Source organism: Triticum aestivum, chromosome 6D, assembly GCF_018294505.1.
Source record: "Triticum aestivum cultivar Chinese Spring chromosome 6D, IWGSC CS RefSeq v2.1, whole genome shotgun sequence".
Classification (NCBI taxonomy): domain Eukaryota; kingdom Viridiplantae; phylum Streptophyta; class Magnoliopsida; order Poales; family Poaceae; genus Triticum; species Triticum aestivum.
In genome coordinates, this window is record NC_057811.1 from 268879399 (window position 1) to 268887997 (window position 8599).

The window sequence follows — 8599 nt, forward strand, 5'->3', positions numbered from 1 at the left end:
TCCCACAAGAACAGCTGACCAGGATAACTCCTATCTTCGCGAGGCTGCTATCCTCAATGCATGGGTTCCGGGGCTGTCGTCGAAAAGCTCTCTCCATGCAAGAAATCTGGCCAAGACAATAGCCAGGGACAAGCCAGTGAGTACGTTTGAATGTACTCGCAAACATTAAGAACACGGGTATAATATAACAAGGGGGTGATCATACTCCGAAATATTTTATGATGATAACGTCAGCCATGAAGTAAACGAAATCCGAGATGCACGCATGCAGGTGAAATATGAACATGCAATACGGGGGTAGAAATAGAATGCGTTGATCGAGTGTCTGAAATGACTCCTCGAAAGGGTGCAAATAAATTAACAATGCCGCAGTCGGGCGTCTGAGCGACACCACATAAAGGGCTCATAAAGATTAATTAAATAACATGCATGCCGCAGTCGGGCGTCTGAGCGACACCACATAAAGGTCTTATAAAGGATAAATAAATAATAAACATGCCGCAGTCGGGCGTCTGAGCGACACCACATAAAGGGCTTGTAAAGGATAAATAAATAATAAACATGCCGCAGTCGGGCGTCTGAGCGACACCACATAAAGGGCATGTAAAGGACAAATAAATAATAAACATGCCGCAGTCGGGCGTCTGAGCGACACCACATAAAGGGCTTATAAAGGATAAATAAATAATAAACATGCCGCAGTCGGGCGTCTGAGCGACACCACATAAAGGGCTTATAAAGGATAAATAAATAATAAACATGCCGCAGTCGGGCGTCTGAGCGACACCACATAAAGGGCTTATAAAGAATAATCACAGTGAATATCCATGAGGTAGAACCATCCCAGGGATACTCAATAATTCAAATAATGTAAATGGTTAGTCCATAATAATAAACATAATCCTCATACGTCACAGGTCATAAACAAAGTTCTAGTCTAGCCGTTTCTCCATCCGAAGACCGTCACTAGATTCTAGTTTAGCCGGTTCTCCATCCGAAAACCGTCACTAGACCCATCTCAGACTGAAGTCCTTACCCATGAACATGGCTGTCCAAATAGATATGACCTCTGCAGAGGGTGTACTCTTTACCCACGAGTAACGGATTTATTCAGTCCATCGGGACTAATTCCGCCTACGGCCTTTTAATTGAAAACACGCCTGACCTGCACACACCAGCTTAACTTACCGGTGTCTGGAATCACCCACGACAACTGTCAAGCAAAACTCTAAGTGGGGAGGCTACAACCTCGACGTAGCATGGGATCAAATTTATATCGTGCGCTCTAAGGGGTGCCCCCCTCTCGGTCCCAACCGGAAACACCCATGCCCCCGGACCAGGTGGCATGCCTACCGGATGCATCCGGTATCTTCCACCATGGCCTCTCTGTACGGTGTGTGCTTTGGTAAGGGGTTGACAACTTACTGAACCATTCCCTACCTGCGGCAGGGACAAGTGGTAGTACCAAACAAGTAGGGGAAAAAATTACTGAACAGGACTCGACCCACGACCGACTCAGGGGGTCCAAGTATTCTCCGAATGCTTAGCATAACCAAAAAAATACCCACTAACAGACAGAATCACCGCTCATCAAACGTCATCATGCCATACCGGACACACTCGTCTCGACGAGGAACTAGGGACAAGCTCGTGTCTACCCAAGACCACGACTCTCCCGGCTTCCTGCCGGTATGCATGAAAAGCTCGCGAGGATGATTACTATTGCCAGCATATCCACACTAACAGTAAAGCATCTCCAATACGCACTTATGCGTGCGACTGAATCGATACGAAGAAATAATGCATGCTCCAAGTCGAAGTGGTGTTGTAACTGTATCAAAACACCTCACGAAAATATTATGCCAGGGTTCAGAAAGCTTGCCTTCAAGAGTATGCAAGGGGGGTGCACTTTTTGAAAGTTTTCTTCTCTCTCCATTTCCTATTTTGAAAAATATTTAAATAACAAATATTACAAAACCAGTACAAAACGTTGTCCCAAATATTTTTGAAATAAATCTTAAAATAAACTAGATGAAATTTGAGAGAGGTAGGAAAAAGAATCAACTCATTTGGAGTTTTATTTTAAAAGATATAGCCAGTCAAAGTTTGGTCAAAGTTCTGTTTTTAATAAAAACCAGAAAAAGAAAACGTTTCGGGGAAGAATACGCTTTCGAAGCATAGGAGACGTACTCTGGGGTTTTACGCGGCCACTTGAACTCGCGGTGGCGGGGCTGGGTCACTGACAGTGGGTCCAGGGGGGCCCACTGGTCAGGTTTGACCATTCCCCCCTCTCCCTCCTCTTCCTCTGCCCGAACGGGGCGGGACTCCGGCGATCGCCGTCGACGAACGGCAGCTCCCCACGGGTATCGGAGGGTGGGATGGACCTGCCAGACCGGGGCGGTCCTCTCGGTGGTCGTTTGGTCGATGGTGGTGGGAGGAGTCGCCGGCGGCGAGCTCCGCGGCGGAGGGGGCTACGGGAGTGAAGTGGGTTTTGGGCTCCGGTAGTTTCCGATCGAGGCTGAGGCGCTGGGCAGCTCCGCAAGAACAAGGGGAAGTGAGTGGTGGCGCTGGATGGGCGAGGGAGTGCCTGGTTGCGACGAATGGCACCGGAAGGCAGCGGCGGCCGAACCGGCCGGAGGTGGGGGAGATGGCCTCTTCCGGTCAATCCACGCCTAGGGGAGCTCTAGGGGGGAGGCCTGAGGTCGCCTGAGCGCTCGGAGGGGCTCGGGGCCTCCTTTTATAGGCGTTCGAGGCTGGTCCCGCGGCGGCAGTGGATAAGAACGCCGGCGACCGTCGCTCTGTAGCCGCAGGGCGACGTGGCAGCGACGAGCGCGTGCCGACGGGCTCCAGGATAAGCTCGAGCTGTTCACAGGGGCAGATGGCGCGCGCGGGTGGCTTGGGCGGCGCCGTCCATGGCAGGGGCTCATTGCCGATGCCGGCGTGCCGCCAAAAGCTCTGACGGCGGCGCTGTAGGGCGCCAGAGGTGGCGTGGAGAGTGGGCGAGGGTAGTGCGTGGCTCTGCAGGCGAGCAAGGGCCAGGAGCGGGACGCGGCGAGGGCGGCAGTGCGACGCGGCGACTCGGTGCGCGCACGTGCAAAACGTGCGCTCTGGGCGCGCCTAGAGCACGCACGGGACGCGCTCGACGAAATGCCAGGGCAGCCTAGAGTGCGAGAGGGAGGCTGGCAACTAACAGGGCAGGGTTATGGATAGCTAGGATCTTAGTGGACAAGGTTGCTGGGTTAGGGGATCAAGTACACAGTGCAAACAAAAACTCATGTCAAAACAGACTGTGCACACCAAGTGTTCGACAGAATGCTAAGTGCATCTAGGCAACTCTTGGAGTGGCCAAAAACTCCAGGCCAGTGTCTCCCTAGATGTAGATGATGATGGCAAGATCATTTGGGCAAAACCAGAAACTTGCTGGTGCAAGTTTTGCAAAACTTCAGTTTTGGACAGAAAGAAAAAGGTCTCATTGCATGCACTTAAAATCCTCCAATGGGTCCACTCTCCTGGACTTAAGGGTTTTGTAGGGAGGGCTACAAGCAGGAAAAAGGTCATGGGCACTAGAGCAAAATAAAATAGGGTTGCAGTACAAATCACCAAACTGGACCAGAATGAAAAAGAGGTTGATTCACTCAAATTTTTCAAAGAACATCACTGGGTTTTAGCATGAAGTTTAATTATATGCATCTACTGACCTCTCCAAACACTTGGAAGAATTTTTAAAAGAATATTTAAATAGGTTGTAGTGCAAAAATGCCTACTGGACCAGATTTGAAATGTTGATGTAGAGCTCAAAATCTCCAATAACCAAAAGATATTTCTGCATAAAAGTGATGTGGAAACATCCCATGACATCCCCAAATTTTGGTGGAAATTTTAAATGCATTTGCCAAATGGTTGCAGTGCAAAACAGGCTCCAAAATTCATGAAAAATCATTTTAAAAGAATAAAGCTCACGGAAAGGCAAATCTTGCAATTAAATCCACTGATAAATAAATTTTTTTTTTCATAGAGAGAGCATACAATTATTTTTTGGAGAGTTTCCACTAGAGGTAAAAACCCACAATATCAAAAGGGTAAATCTAGATAAATGGAAAAGTTTAATTTCCTGGCAAAAATTTTAATTAATAAAACAAGGTCAAAATTTTGGGGTGTCACAGCTGGTATGCCAGGTCGCGATGCCGTGGTCAAGGCCAGGGGGTGAGGGCTGGAGCCCCCCTTTTAATGTGCAAGCGAATTGCATAGGATGAACAGACCCGTGGCGGGCGGCAATCGAGCGGGCGATAGCCGTTGGCAGGTTAAGCATGGAGAGCAGATCAACTTGGATAAATGCAGGAAGATACATGCCACTGGGTCTGGCCCGAGCAGCTTGGGGATGATGCAGCCTGAGGGGCGCCCCCAGCAAGGTAAGCTAAAGACATAAGCAAAAGGGATACATACCACAGGGACAAACCCATGTGGCCTTGGAATAATGCAGCCCGAGGGGCGCTCCCAGCTTAAACGAGCTCGGAAGATGTCACCTGGTTCTGTCGACGAAGCAGAGTTTGTGCAGCTGAAGGCGTGCGTTGAAGAAATGACTCCTCATGAGCGACCGGGACCCTGAGCCTCGGGAGGCTCTGGGCGCTCGGGAGGCTCTGGGGGCTCGGGAGGTTCCCTAAGACCGTCTCCATCTCCTCCTGAACGGCGTGGTACCTGGCCTCCTGAGATGCGGCCCTGTTGAGCCCGGGGACGTCGATGCAGACACGCAGCCCAGCATCCTCGCCAGGATGCGGAGCTGCGCCTCATGAGCAGCTGTCGCCGCGCATGGCCCTTGCATCTTGCAGTTCCTGAGTGGTCTTGGTGATGAACTCTTGAGTGGCAGGCACTCCTTGCCCTGTGCTCTCCTGGGGGTCACGTGTCGCGAAGCACGCCTCCAAGTGGTGCCCAAGCGCCTCCCTCGTGAGGTTGGAAAGGTCTGAGGCCCTCCAGAAGAGAGCCTCGAGTCCTGGCCGAGGAGGGCACCGGGCACGCTTTCCTATGCAACGGAGGGAGGCGCCCCTAGAGCGGGCGCTGATCCTGACGAGGCTCCTACCGCGGCGCCATCCTCATGAGGTCGTGCGCGGCGCGGCTGCTTCTTCTTGGGGATGGCTTCCGGGGGGCCTTCACTTCTGCTGCCGGGGTCGTCGATTGCTACGGCTTGAAAGGCGTGCTCGAGGGAGCACACCGCATCCCTCTCTTCACACGGGACCGTGATGATTCCTCCGTTTCCTGGCATGTTGAGAACGTTGTAGCCGTGATGAATGACTGCCATGAACTTGGTCAGGGCTGTATACCCGAGGATGGCATTGTACAACAGGTGGATGTGCGCGACGTGCGGTAGTTCTTGCTCTCCCCAAAGGTGACTAGCAGGCGGACCTGCCCAATCGGCGTGGTGCAACCGTCGGCCACTCCTGAGAAAGCCTTGGTGCGCTGGAGCTGTTAATATGGAACTTGGAGGTTGTCGAACGTGTCGACGGATAGGACGTTGAGCCCTGCGCCGCCGTCGATGAGGGTCTTGGTGACCTGCGAATTGCTGAGGACTGGGGAGCACAACATAGGGAGGGCGCCAGCGGTGGCTGCGCACTTGAGCTGATCCGCCGAGTTGAAAGTGATGGCGCATTGGGACCACTTGAGCGGGCGCGTGGCCTCGAGTTTGGGGAGCACCTCGTTCACCTCGCGAGCGAACTGTTTGAAGATGCGCTGAGAGGCTGGGGCCTGGGCGCCGCCCAAGATGCAGGCGATTGCACGCGGCTCCTAGAAGCCCCCAACCCCCTCGTCCTGGTGGTGGTCGTCGTTCCTTCTTGGTGGCGGCAGCGGGGGAAGACCGGTGTTGTCCTGGGGGCGATCCTCATGAGGCGGGTCCCTCTAGGCGCCCTCGCGAGGTTGGTCCTGTCAGCGGTCCTCACGAGGCCGGTCACGCAACTCCTGGCGCGGGCCACGGTCGTCCCAGCGTCCGCCTCCACGTCCTCCTCGGCGGTCGTAGCCCCGGTCGTTGCGCTTGGGGCGTCGACCGTAGCGTCCTTCCCATATGGCTGTGAGCTCTTGGCAGTCGCTGGTGTTGTGGGTGTTCAGGTTGTGGAAGGCGCAGAACGGTCGGTCGTTCTTGGATGACTCGGGCTGATCTCTGCCCCGCTTGGTGTTGGGCTCCGCTGCGAGCACAACTGCCTCCTTGCGCTTCACGTCCTTGGCCTTGGCCTTCTTATCCTCCGCTCCTGCAGCTGGCAGCTCGAGGAGAGAAAGGCGCCCCTCCTCAGCTCTTGCGCACTTGGTCGCCAAGTTGAACAGCTCCTGAGAGGTGCAGAGCTCCTCGTGGATGGCGAGCTCTTCCTTCATCTTGACGTCACGGACGCCGTCGGAAAATGCGGAGATGATGGCCTCGTCCGTGACCTTGGGGATCTTGAGGCGGGTGTTGTTGAAGCGCTGGATGTACTTCTGGAGGGTCTCTCCTGGCAGGTCACCCGCGGCCGGTGGGCGGTCGCGAGTGCCCTGGAAGTTGGCGATGAAGCGGTCGCGCATCTCGTCCCAGGAGGAGATCGAGCCGTGTTGCGGGTTCAGGATCCAGGAGCGAGCTCCATCCTTGAGAGCCATGGGAAACCAATTCTCCATGACTTTTTCGTCGCTGTTGGCCGCTTCGATGCTCAGCTCATAGAGCTGCAGGAACTCCGCGGGGTCGGCGGTGCCGTTGTAGCGAGGAGGCAGGTATGGCTTGAACTTGCCTGGCCAGGCGACGCTACGCAGCTAGGCGGTGAAGGCGCGGCAGCCAGCCATGGTTGCCGGGGCTCGCTTCGGAGGTGGAGCTTGGTCTTGACGAGGTCCGCGCTGTGCCGCTGCGGGCGGTGCGCGGTCTTGACGATGTGGCGCGGGGAGCATAGGTGCATCTTCTCGCGGCCACGGGATTTCTTGGTAGCTTCTCTCTTCACGCGCGGGCACCGGGCGCGGCGGATCACGCCGCGAAGCCGCGCGCCTTGGTGCCAAGGCGCCGTCTTGGGGCAGAGGTGGCGGAGGCATGCAATGAGCCCCCTCGCCCGCGGCTGGTTGAGGGGGAGGCAGAGAGTGGGACGGCGGCGGAGAGCCCCCTGCGGCACGGGCGAGCTCGGCGACGCGGTCGAGCCACTCCTCGTATAGGTCGTCGATGGGGCGGTAGCGCAGGAGCTCGTTCGCCGCGAGGAGCGTGGCCCGTGCCTCCATGGGAGCGCAGTGCGTGTGAGACGAAGAACCGGCAGGGGTCAGTGATGGAGTAGCGGTGCGGCCGTCCTGCTGCACCGAAGGAGGCAGCGAGGACGCCTGCTGCTCGTTCCTCGCCGGGCCGGTGGTAGCGTTGGCGGTGGGAGACGGAGAACGATGAGGTGGCCCGCCAACGGGAGCCGTCTGAACGACGCGGGCGGTGAGGGCAGCCCGACGCTCAGCTCGAGCACGGCGAGCGTCCGCCATGGAGACGATGGAGCGGCGAACTCATGGAAGGGAAGCTACGACGCACCTCTACCTGGCGCGCCAAATGTCGGATGTGGGGTTCCGGCAAACCCTTGAGGTCCGAACACTGGGGTGCGCGCAAAGTCTTTCCCTCCTACCGATCTACGCCCTAGCTCGCTAAGATCTCGCGGACGAACTCAACGAACTCGCAACACAGAAAGACACGACGTTTATACTGGTACGGGCCACCGTTGTGGTGTAATACCCTACTCCAGTGGGTGGTGGTGGATTGCCTCTTGGGCTGATGATGATCAGTACAAGGGAAGAACAGCCTCCTGGGGTTGAGGCGTTCTTGTGAGTAGGCTCTCTATCTGGTTGGATCAAGCTAAGATGAGATGCCTCTACGATGGCGGCTAGCTCTACTTATATAGGCCCTGGTCCTCTTCCCAAATATAGAGCGGGAAGGGAGCCAACAACGGCGGGTGAATTTGAAGGGGGACAGCCAGTACAAGCTATCCTGACAAAAAGCGGTCTTCGCCTGCGAAAAGCTCTGGTGGTGACGCTGCCTTGTTCTCCACGATGACCTCCATCTTGCCGTCCTCCTGGTCTTGGTCTCGTTGCACCAATATAGCAACCTTTGCATGATGCCTCGGTACTCTTCACCTGCTCTGGCCTCCTTAGCACCAAAGAGGAAATAAGGACGCAGCGCGCGCTGGCGCCCGCTTGGTGCCGTTCGTCATGGCTCACGTCACGAGAGCCTCGTGAGGTTTGCCCCGCCTTGATATCTCCGCTCCTCGTGAGCCTGCCTAGCTCGGCCGCTCTAGAGGAGGTCCTGCGTCGTCCGCCTCGCGAGGGTCTTGGATGCCTTGTTGACGAAGGTGGGCCGCACGGCCTGCTGGCTTAGCCACGCTACGGGCCATAGACAGGCAAGTCTGGGGACTCCCGTTCCCAGAACGACGACATCGATGATGATGTAGTTTTCCGGGCAAGTGGAACCGTCATCTCCTCCTCCTGGCGCGGGATCTCCCATGAATACTCCGTTCTTCCTTGTCAAATCGTCATTCTTCTCCACTAGTATGACGATTTCCTCCTTATAGTCTTCGCATGTAGCCTTGAGTTCTTCCTCCAGCTCTGTGATCCTTGTCATCGCCTTCTTCAAATCTGTCAT